Genomic DNA, 12,718 nt, shown 5'->3' with positions numbered 1-12,718 from the left:
ACATAAAGATAAAGAAAGCATAATCCCTAGAACTCATTTTTTTCCATTCATGCATTCAAATAATATGCATTGGGTGCCTACATATTTGTGACAATCATATAGAAGGTGAACAAGTCAGGGACATGGTCTCTGCCCCCATAGACCTCTGGTCTAGCAGAGGGGTAGTAAATCAACATTTGTAAAAAAAAAATAAATGTATAATTGCAATTGTAAAAAGAGTTGAGTGAACAAATTGGGGGGCTCTAACAGTGCTGATCAGGTCACAGGTGTGGCCCCTGAAAGAGGATGGTCCCTTCCTCTTTAACTGAGCTGTACATGGAAGGGAAGAACCTGGTGGCAGGCAGGGATGGCTTTAAGCAAGAACACTGTCTGACCAAAATCACAAAGCAGGGGGTTAGAAGGGAGGTGTCATCAGGTCAGATTTGTGTGGCCAATACAGGAAATCCAACTAGCTCAATATCTGTCCCAACCTTTTTCTAAGGTCTCTTCTGGTGCCGCAGAGATGGCAAATCTGAGAAACCACGTTTTTCTGATTCCCTTGCAGCTAGAGTTCTGGATATGATTCAGGGTTTCTTACTGGTCTTGTTCATTCAATACATGAGTTCAGAGCTGGGTTAACTTGGAAGAGAGAAGTCAATGGGCAAGGCGTATTTTTGCTGGAGCAGATCTAGAAGGGATGGCATAGGTCTGAGCCAAAAGTTGAAATGGGCATGAGTAAGAAACACTTGTTTTATTACATTAGATCACCATCATCTCTTACTTTATTTCTAACCCCAAGAGGGCCTACCCAGCCTTTATTAACTAGCATATTCTCTGAATCCAAAACTTATTTTCCAGTATTTGCTTTTAAATTTGTAAAATGCTGGGGTTTTATTTTTATGGAAAAAGTAAGTGTAATAGTGAATTAATTTAAAATAATTAAAGGAAAATAATCAATAAGGTCAATATTATGTATATGTAACTGGAAAAACTGACGTATGAGGAATACTTCCTCAGCCATCCTAAATTCCCTTCCCCAGTCCCATGCCCACAGCAGCCAACTGCCCCTACAAAGCCCTGTGGATAAGGTGGATGGCCTCTAAATGATAAAGCAAAACATAAAATTTAGAACTTCTCTTTCTACAGTCCTTTCTAGAATTCCCTGACACTTTGCAAAAGTGCTACCTTCATCACTGTCAGTTTAGGGAAGCACTAAACGCAGTGTTCATTTTGGAAGGAAGAAACTAGAAACAGTTGGTTATCGAGCATGAAGAAACATCTGAGGTGTCTTTTAATCCCTAAGAAGAGAATCCCCAGGGACAATTTGACCATTGCTCCGCCGATCTGGATTTCTAGAGCTCCCTTCCTTGCCCCCCAATCTGTTCTCCCCATGAGCAGACAGTTCAAGTGCAATGCGCAAGTCCCCCCTCTGAATGCCATTAAATGGAGCAGTCAGTGCAAATTTGATACTGCATCTACCCCACAGCATTACGCTAAACTCAACACTCAGACTCACGCATGTCCTGTCAAATGTCCACGTGCTCCCATTCCCAGGCTGCACTTGTTAGAGGGAAAGTAACTAATGCTCAGCAAATTATCCTGGGTCAATGTTCAGTGGAAGCTCCACTCGCTTGGGCTTATTTTTCATCTGCCAAGTCAGAAAGGAGGGGGAGTCTGTCTTCTAGTTCTCAGGCCTCAGAACTCCGGAACGATGACAACTTCCCTCTAAGCCTCATCAACAAACAACAGGAAGTTGGAAAACATTTGTACCAACTAGAATATCCATTCTTACTTGACACAGAGGAAAATGGACACAATCAGGCACCGCTGACGGGGTATAAATTCTCTTTCTAGACCACAGTCTGGCAGCATCGATTTAAACAGGCTTTCCCCCAGTGTTTGCATTATTTTGGGAGAATTCAGCACACGAGTACAACTTATATAAGGACATTCACTGCACAGTTATTTGAGATGGCAAAACCCCGGGAACAACTTCCAAATTCATCAACAAGAAATCAGTTGAAGAACTGTGGTGTCTGTGCTATGAACATGAACTACTATGCAGATCTGAAAAAGAAAGAGCCATGTGTGTGTGTTCAGCTGGAGGAAGGTCCATGGTATGTTATTAAGTAGAAAAAAGTAGTAAGTGGGAAAAAGCAAGTTACAGAGTAATGTGGAAAGTATAATCCCATTTTTCAGTTAAAGAAGAAAAACTGCATATTCAAGTATATACATCTACACACGCACACATATACAAAAGAAAAAACACATATGTATACATGTGAAATTCTAAAATACCACCCCCCCACACACAAACTTTTGACACTGGTGAGGAGAGGGAGAGAGACTGTGGAGAAGACAAGGAAAATTAATTGTTTCTCTGTCTTCTTGTTTCATCTGACTTTCTGCAGTGTTTATATGCTATTGTTATAATGTGAGGAATATAATAAAAATTTTAATTGAGTACAACATATTCTAATCCTGTACTATCAATAGCTTAAATAATAGTATCAACACCATCATACTTTTGTTTTAAATTGAGATATAATCGGTATACAACATACTAGTTTCAGGTGCAGAACTTAATGATCTGATATTGCAAAATGATCACCACAGTAAGTCTAGTTAACATCCATTACCATACCCAGGTACAATTTTTTTCTTTTGAACACCGTAATTCCTAAATTGAGATAAATTGTCAGTTTAGTCATTCACGACTTCACCCCGTGGGCAATGCATTCAGTCAACCCACATTTGGTGACACCAGGCACTATGCGACCTTCTAGGGAGCAGCAGGAAATAAAGCAGGCCCAGACACTGCCTCCATGGAACTTCTGATCTACAAGCCAGAACAGATCTTAAACTAGTAAAGCATATAAACGGGCTGCGACAAGGCGACAAAATAAAAGTGTGGGACACTGCAAGAACGTCATAGGGTGGGCACGAAGCTGCGTGGATGGCCCCTCCAAGGAGAGCACACACAGACCGAGACCCGAAGGTTAAGATGCAAACCAAGAGTCTGCCGAGAGCTGGGAGGAGCATCGACCAGCTGCACAGGGGAGGCTGGATGTAAGAAGCATCTGTCTGATGTGCGCAGAGAATTAGATGGTCTGCATGTCTGGAGCCCCCAGAGCCAGGGAAGGAGATGAGGTTGGAGGGAAGGGCTAGCTACTGCTGGCTACAAATGCCATGGGAAGGAGCTTGGCTTCAGGTACGAAGTACGCAGAACAAGTGTAGCTCCGGGGAACGGCCATGATGGGATTTGTATTATGAGTCAGACACCGTGTCGATGTCAGCACTGTGATCCCCAGCTCTGAGGGTCCCGATCAAGTGGTGGAGACATTTGAAAAAGAAACTGCGGTGTGGTGCTGACCGGGATCTATGGAAGTGCAGGGGAGGGAATAACTATCTGTGCCTGCAAGAACCCCGGGAGGGTCCACCAAAGATACGACGTCTGATGCGGGTTTTAGAGAATTACTAAGCGCTCACCAGGCTGGGCCAAGATGGTGTGGATGCGAGCCAGACAGAACACTGCCGGCACGAGGAACAGTGTGCAGAGAGGTGGATGCTTAAACAGAACGGCTACAGGAAATGGGCTGCATTTTCTTAGAGCTCAAGAGCCAGGCACACAGAAGAGGGAAGCAGGGGTGGGGAGCTGGGCAGACCACAGGTGTTGGGGCCTTTGGATATAATCCTGCTTTTTGAAACTCATCCTGCAAACAGATGATTTTTAAGCAGATATGAGTAATGATCCACTTTAATAACCATTAACTACGCATCACTCCATGACCCTCTGTGCCATGAAAAAAGAGGATGTGATCATCTCTGAGTTGGACTTGCTGTCATCTGGTAAATGTATGTCTAAGTCTATGAGAAACTGCCAAACATTTTTTCCAGTGTATTTGTACCATTTTTAACTCCCACCACCAGTGTATTAAGAGTTCCACTCACTGTACTTCCTCACCAACCCCTGACATCACCACACTGTGTAATTTTAGCCATTCTAATGGTGCACAGTGGTATCTCACTATGATGGGCAATAAGCATCTTTTCATAAGGTTATTGCCCGTTCAGATATCATCCTTTATAAAATGCCCGTCTAAGACTTTTGCCCATTTTTTAACTGGAATGTTTGCCTTTTTATTATTGATGTGTAGGAGTTCTGAATATATTCTGGATTCTTCTGTTCCACATCCAGTCTAATTCTACGTGGGGGAATAGAAAAAGAAAACCTGACAGAAAGTGAAAAGTAGGAGAGAATAGATGTGTATGGGCTGTTAGTCCCCGTCGGCCAGTTTGCTGGGTAGACTCCGTTTGTTATGCAGCCCTGTGCTCACAGCAGCCCTTGTAAATCAGTGTGCCGACCCCACTGAGTAAGTGGGGAGACCGACTGTCAGAGGGCTTGAGAGACTGGGCCTAGACCACCCAGCAGAACGCGGCAGAATCCGAGCTGACTAGGGTCCATATTGTGCCCCCTCGGGTGCTGAGAGGCTGCCTGTCCAGATGGACCTTAGTTCACTCAAGATCATGGGGTCAGTGGGCTCGCATAACCTCTCTGGGTCCCTCCCTAAAGGAAGTTACTTATTCCCCAGTCCCAGGTTTAACTGCAGGATGTTAATCTGCTAATGGCCCTTTCAACTGGGGCCTACATCCAGCATCTGTTACCGAGGGCCCACATCTCTGTCTGCACAGGCTTTCAGGGAGCTGCAGATCAATGCTCGTTACTGCACCTGCAATTTCTCTGCCCCGCGGCGGCTGCCTCCAGTCTGCCAGCCAGCCCCTCGCCTTGCCATCAGCAGCAGCGGTGCCTGACAATCACATCGCGAGGGAGTCCGCGCATCTCGTCCAACACAGGAGCCTCCGAGAACTATGCAGGAAGCCAAAGGCTGCGGCCGGACGAAACCAGTGCCGAGATTTCACAGACGCGGAGACTCGGTGGTAGAAGGTGCTTCAGAGAATCTAATCCAATGCCTCTGTGTCACACAGGCGGAGCTGAGGGCAAAGTCCTTCTCTTAACCACAACTGTGACCATATCATCCCCCTATTTAATGGCTCCCCATCAAATACAGAATAATAATCGTAATAACGGCAAGACCGGCAACATGGCAGTGCATCTAACACAACCTTCCATCAGTTAAAAGGTGACCTTTACGTGTCCACCTCCAAGGAAAAAGTACATCTGCCAATGGAACTCCGACACAGCGTCCTGTGGGATGCATGGGTCAGTCACCCCAGCCTCTTGCTGCTCTGAGACTTTTCATCTGTTTCGAGGAACTTGACGACTTCTGTCGCCATCAGCGTCGCCGCTTCCTGTCTGACTGGCCATCCTTTCTGCATACATCGTGGTAGCCAAGTGTAGCAGCCTCGCCTCACGTCGGCATCATCCTTCTCAAAGCCTGCGAGGCGCTTGGGTTTTGCTTTGCAGGTGAACACAGCTGTTATCCCACCAATAAATCTTTGCTTCACTAATTTCTAATCTACCCCCTGCCGCTCTGCTTCCCTGCCTTTCAGCAGATATGACAACTTTCTAACCCAATACCAAATTAGAGCGCATTCTCTTAGGTATATTTTAAAAAGCAACTAAATTCAACACCCATCGTGTCAATGATGGGTATCGTACAGCTGAGACCAGAACAACGCGGACACACCCGAGCTCACACGTGCACCAGGAGGACCTGCACATCTGCTGCATGGTTGGCGGCGGTGGCAACGCACTGCCCACCACAGGTCACACGCCGAGTTGACAGACGTGCTGCTACAGATGGAGGAAAATGTGCGTCTTGGAATCATGGGACGAGAGAACAAGAGCAAGCATTCACTGAGCACCTGCTATATGCCAGGCATGTTCCGAAGTCCTTTTCAAGCCTAAAAAAATTAATTTGCAGCACAACACTAGAAGAAAAGCAGGATGCCCCATTTATAGATGCGGAACCAACGCCCAGGAGGCTGACAAACGTCCCCAAGGTCACAGGGTTCCTTCCCTTTTATTACTTCCTCTGGTCAACCCTCCCTCGTTTCTGAAGACTCAAATAAGATGTTCCTTCCCTCCCAAGGCTGGCCACTGTGGCTCCTCCCACAGCCTGAGTTAGGACCCTGCTTTGTGCTTCCCTCATGTGTGAACTTCCCTCCCCGTGAGCATCTGCCCCGTTACATTTCATCTCCCTTCCCAGAGCCGGGGGTAGGTCAACACCCACTGGTTTGGTCCCGGCCAGGAACTTCCCCGACCGGATGAAACCCTGTTGCTAGTGAGTCAGGGCCCTAATCGTTAAATGGTGTTGACGGCACATTGCATGCCCGGCTCTCCCAACTGAACGCTCTCTGCATCTTCACCAGAAAGCCCTGCACCTGGCACATATGGGGCACTGGATAAATGTTCACAAAAGTGAGTCCACTGAAATGTGCCCATGGTCACGGAGCAAGTAGAAGGGGTGTGTGTTCATCCAGCCTTGGGTGTTCAGGGACCAATCTTTGGAGGACCTGTCCCATCCGAGTTGGGAGGGCCTGCGTGAGGACAGGTAGAGAGCTAGAAGGGGGCATGTCTGAGGAGCAAGCTGCTTTGTGATTTCAGCCACTGAGGGAGCCGGGTGCTGGGAGCCAGGCAGACTTGACCTACCAGTCTTAGGAGGGAGGAAATTGAGGCCCCAGAGGGGTAGTCCCGGGCCTAAGGCCTCAGGACAGTCGCAGGGCCCACCCACCACAAGGCCATCCACTCCGCTCTCAAGCCAAGAGAGCTGGTTGCTGAGCTCTTCAAATTCAAAGGCAAGAATCACAGCAGGTGGGTTCCTGTCAGTAGACTAGGAGTTATAAATACACCACTTTCCTCTTGGAAGACTTTTCCTTTGGCCAGGAGCTTACTTGCTACATTTAGGGACAAGACAAATTTATCAGAGTTAAAAATGACTTTGAGAGATATGCATAAGGAAACAGCTGATGGACTCTCACAGGACAACTTCACCAGCTAATGATCATAAAAATTCTGGCCAAACCAATGATCCTTGGCATAAAAGACAGGTGATGAATCTGGGCCAAAAAAGTAGAGCGTGGGACGGGAGGCAGTGCCAAATCCAATCCAGACCAGCGGGCAGCAGGAGCTCACCCCAAGGCACTGACAAGCATTCCAGATTTCTAATCATACAGGGGAGGCCGGGGAGAAAGGGAGAATTCTGGACCTAAAAGAGGGCCGTCAAGAAGTCCCTAAGTGCAAGAGGGGTGAAGGAGACTGTGAAAACAAAATTTTAATGTTACTGAGCCCCTGGTTTGGGTCGGAAACCTTACAGGCATTATGTGGTTATCCTCACAGGGGTTCTGTGCATCATTATCCCCATTTCACAGATGAGAAAACTGAGGTGTAAAGGTATAGTGTCTTGTGTGAGATGTCAAAGTGCGTCAGCATGATATCAGTTAAGGTCTGGTCAGCCAAACTAGAAACCGTCCAGGTGTCGTAAACTGGAAAGGACTGGATGAGTGAATCCTAACTAGGTATCGGGAGCTCACAAAACACCTGGAGAAACCCAAGGAGTAAGAGTAAAGGAGTGAGGGGAGGGGCCTACCCCTCACCTGCACTCAGGTTTGCCACTGCAGCCAGGGTGCCAGCACTGCCCCCCAAAGATGAAGGTTTGCAGGATGGGTCTTGCCTCCTCCAAAGCCCCAAATTGGAAACAATTGTTACGGAAATAAAGAAGCTGCTGCCAAGAAGGTCACACCTACCCAAACCAGTCCTGGCAAAAACAAACAAACAAACAAACAAACCAGGCTTCTAAGCTTCTCTTTTCCTTCCTCCTTCTGTCTCAAGCAAGTGCATTTCACCAGATAGGCTGAAATCACCTCTGTAGCCATACCAAGAAGGCAAATAAGTAAAATGTAGTTCCCTGTCTTCCAACCCCTGCAGCCAACACAGGGAAGAGCAGGGAAAGGGGGGCAGGGCTGGGGTCTAACAGACAAGATCCGGAGTAACCGGAAAACTGCTCAGGTCTGCCCGGTAAAAAAAGCTGTGCTTCACCCCCAACCACCCTTCTGGCTGGAGGAGGGCACAAAGGCTGCCACAGACTAATAAAAAGGGGTAAAGGGTTAGTTTCATCAATATTTAAATTGAATAATAGTAGAACTACTTATCACTAGGAAAGTCGATCCACTCGGATTAGCTGAAAAGAGTTTATGGATCATAATAATTTACCAATATATGTGCCAAAAGCCAGTCAAACATGGGCTTGGTCAAGGGCTGGAGACGTTGCATGACGGTCCCGGTCAGGAGCCCTGACGTTAGCCATGGTCCACGGTGCCTCCCCACACACGAGTGCACTCTGGAAATGACCCACGCCCTCACCCCTCAGAGGTGAGAAGCTTCCATCACGGCCCCCCAGCACATTAGCTCCCCAACCTGGATGGAGTCCCTGGTCTCCTGAACCCCAGTTCCTCACCCTGCACCATGTGGAGTCCACCTACTGCAAATTATTCATGACCATCCACCCTCATTCCTGTGGCCTGGTATTTCTGACAGGATACAATGAACTACAGTCATGGAAACGATACAAAACCTTCACAGACTTTACTGAAGATAAAATCTTCAGATCTTTCTTTCGCTTTCCTACCACAGACTACCATCTCTCTAGTCCTTTGGAACCTGGCCCCTGTTTGGCCAAAAACCAAAGGGCCGAATAAATCATCAGATGCCCGAGTCTGGGCTCTGCTCCCCTTCCTTCTGTGAGGGGTCATCGTAGGTCCACTGAAGTGAGACCTTACAAGACAATCATGTGTTGGCTGAGCAAACCCACTGCCAGGAAACTCAAAAGCAACAGCTGAAACATGCGTAGAAACTCACGCAGGCTATCATTTACTCCAGAGCCTAATGACTACTGGGATTATCGTTTCACACCAAGGAAATCACCATCTTACCTTCGGCAGTAAATACGGACTGCGCACAGAGAGGTGGCCCCCCGTCCCGGTTTCCAAGGACTGAGAGAGTCCCCGCACTTTTACACTTTCAGTGCTGAAACTCAAAGTCCCAGGGAAGTGGGACGAGCTGGTCACCCTATGTGAGCACCTGCTACGTGCTAGGCACTGAGAGGAAGTACAGAAAGGGAAATATGACCCTTTTTTAAAAAAAGACATCACCAGAATGCCAGTGGTATTTTTAAGGCTAATGTACCTCTATCTTTGCATTTCTGTGCATATGACTTTCTCTCGTCATCCAAAGGCATCCACCTGCCTCGGGAAGGGAGGGTGCGACCTTCACTGGGCAGAGGAGTGTGTGTGGTTAGGGCTCTTCCAGCAGAAACGCAGGGAGGAAGAAAGCACGTTTGGTAGTCAGCTTTGACCACTAAAAGAGAATTCTCAAGACAATATTTTGAAAGTCATACCTTACTAAGATATATAGTAGATATTCCTATGTGTCAATCAGCATATCAAACACCAGACCTGCCTGACTGGAACACTGAGTTTTTTCTAAGCAGGGCACGGAGAGTGCGTAGGATATCACATGGTGGAAGTCCCACCTGAAAGGCAGCAAAATCGGTAGCCTTTCCAACCCAGCAGAGAAAAGAAAATGAGGTGGGGAGCAAGCAATCTGACACAGGTGCAGAGCTTGCTACCTCTAGAATTTCAAAATAGAAAATGAGATAGTTAAAAAGACCCTCCGGACATCCCAAGGGTCCCCAGCCTGGGACAGCCACACAGATTAGATAGGTAGAGAAACAGCCCACACTGACCTCCCTTAGCCCAGTCCCACCCCCAACACAGAAAGGACCCAGAAGTCTCTGCATTCCTGGCGAGGAAGTTGGATGGCAACAGCACCGAGATCCCCAGCTGGCCCCCAAGGTCGAGGTAAGGCGACAGAGCCATATGGCCCATGCAGGGGGCAGCCAGGCTGGAGACAAGATAGAAGGCATGAAGCACGAATGAGAGAGAAAGAGAGAGGTCACACAGCTGTCACTTAACCAGTCACTCACCAAGGGGAATGGAATGAACATAACTGGCTTAGCTGACCGTGCCTCGTTTCCTGGGCTGGACACTGGACCCTCCATTCCCAACATGCTGCCGATACCCAGACCCAGCCAGGCTTCTGCTACTCCGGGGGAAGGGGCTATGGCTGTGGCTCAGGGAGCATCAGTGTCCGCCACACCCACAGCTGCCATCACAGGGATCCCGTGAGAACGAGGATGCTGGGCCAGCGCACTCTGCCTCATCACGGTGACCTCCAGGCACTTCTGGAGGACTTCGCCACCACCAGGCACCTCTCCTCTCTCAGCACGGGCACCAACGTACACCGCAGGCATCCTGGCTACCACACGAAAACCCCACACCCCTTGAGGTGCCAGAGCTCCTCCAAGCATCTAACACAGATTTCTTCCTCCTGATGTTCCTGGTACTGTCACCATGTATTAACCAGTACAATAGTGCTGTAGGACCAGAAACCCTGAATACCAACAATCTATAGGAGAGAAAACAGAGGCTGTGAGAGGTGAAGTAAATTACCTAGGATCGTGGGCTAAAAAATGGGAGCTCATGGACTCAAAGCCAAGTCTACTGAACTCAGGCTCTTGTTCTTAATTTCCATCCACCCCCCAAGGCCATTGCACAAGGATGCAGAACGCTGAAAAGCGAACTCGCCTTTCGCGCTTCTCTGGGAATTGAACAACAAACACGCCAATCCCTAGGGCTTCAATGTCTCTAGGTTTTAATGAGAATAACTCTCCCGATTTTCAACTTAAAGCCGGCATGTCCTTCCTGCATCCTTCCCCAAGAGTCCGCGACAGAGGCAACCATGGCAAGCCTGAGACTGAAGCCTAGATGTGGGCGCCATATTGGTTTCCAGGTCAGCCTTCCCTGTTGCTATCTGGAGCTTGGTTACAGATCCAAGACCACAGTTTCCTCCTCCATCCTGTTTCTGCTTCCTTTAGGATGTGTTCTCTTCCAGGAGGCTCCTTGGCCCCTCGTGCAACCCCCCTGCCCTACCCCCATCAGCCTGAGCTGCCCGAGTGTGCCGGAATTTGCCAGAGCAGACACGGCTTGGGCTCAGGCTGGCACTCCCTTTATTCTTGTTGACTATTATTCCACTTGGTAGTAGTCACTCAGGTGCCTTACACTGTTATTCTTCTAAAGTACTAGAGAAGCTGCATCATGCCCAGAAGGAAAAAAAAGCTGCATAAAAACCACATTCTAGAAGACGCTGCTATAATTTTTCTCATCTGAACTGAAATTTTTGGCGAGGTTGTACCCAGTCGTAAGATGGAGGGGATCTGTAACTTAAGACGCTACTGGTAACCCAGGTAATGGTTGTGTGCTCACACCCGCTCGTAAAATTAACTCGGGCCCCCTCGGCAGGGTTTGCAGAAGCCCAGAGCCCTGTTTGTGATTTCAGTGGTGCCCCAGAGCTTTCTCTCTGAGCAATGCTAGTCGGTGTCTATGTCCACACTCGATGTCACCCTCCTGACCCCTGTCACTCAGACGCAGCCCCCATCTGGTTTCCTTCTATGAGACACCAGCTCCCAGCAGACATCTGTAAGTTTATTCAAATCACATTAAATATTACTGATCTTCAAACACCTATAACAAAGGTTACTTAAATCCACTGAATATTTGTGAGTCACAGACTCAGATCAGATCAAAATACACCACCGTATTGGTCTCCTCGGGCTGCCATACAAAGACTGGGTGGCTCGTAAACAACAGAAGTTTATTTATCACAGTTCTCGTGGCTGGGAAGTCCAAGATCAGGCTGCCAGCATGGTCAGTTTCTGGTGAGGTCATGCTTTCCAGCTTGTAGGAGGCCACCTTTTGATGTGCCCTCAGATGGCCTTTCCTCTGTGCACACACGGAGGGGAGAGAGACCTCTCCCTCTTACAAATAATAACCTACGTTCCCTAAAGGACTGGCCTCATCCCCACTCACCACGAGGTGGCAGTATTGGAGACTGTCGGGACGTCCTTCCCACAGCAAAAGCAACAGTGGGAAAGCAGCACAATGTTAAAACACAGCTAGTGAATGGCAAAGGCTCCCCGAACTGCAACATGCTAGCCGTCTTCTCATAAAGCAGAACCTTCCGGGAGTATTCTATTTGCCTTAGAGCCAGGCATTACATCATAGTGCAACTGAGCCAAGGGGGATTGGAGGTGGTCACTCACTGCCCTTGAGGGCAGATGGGGCAACATGGTTGTAGGAGGCTGCAGAGTGTTCTCCCTTTACAGAGAGCCTGAGGGTGGGAAGGAAACCTGGAGTTGCAGGTGAGAGGGCGGGATGGCTAACTGCTGGAGCCCAGACAGGGTATCACAGGCCGTGATGACAACACCATGCTCCCTGCACTCAGCGTCTTGGAGGTCAGGGAGCCAGCCTGCGCTCACGCATTACCACGCTTGGAACCAAAACTGGATTTCACTGGAGAAAAACAACGGAAGTGCCCTGCTGGCACACCTGAGGTCTGGAACCTAGGTCCACGCCTGCTGCTGCAGGGCCGACACACACAAGCAGTGGGTTTCGGCACAGACGTGGTCAGTGACCCGCACGGTGCACATGAAACTCTTTCTCGGAGGCTTGGTGAAAGCAGGTGGACTCCCTGGGGGTGATACCGCTGCTAACGCTCTTCAGGTACTGTGCCAGGTCCCCGAGAGCGTTCACTCCAGCTCTCTCGGCAGTCCCTCAGACTGCAGGGATGGACAGCTCTGGCGGGACATCTAGGGGGTGGGCCCCAGGCCCCACCTGTGGTGGTGGCGTTCACAGTCAGAATGAATGGAGACCGCATCTGGAG

This window comes from Sturnira hondurensis, unplaced genomic scaffold (genome assembly GCF_014824575.4).
Source record: "Sturnira hondurensis isolate 20B ecotype Veracruz unplaced genomic scaffold, ASM1482457v3 Scaffold0006413, whole genome shotgun sequence".
In the NCBI taxonomy this organism is placed as follows: Eukaryota; Metazoa; Chordata; class Mammalia; order Chiroptera; family Phyllostomidae; genus Sturnira; species Sturnira hondurensis.
Note: the sequence above shows the minus strand (reverse complement) of the source record.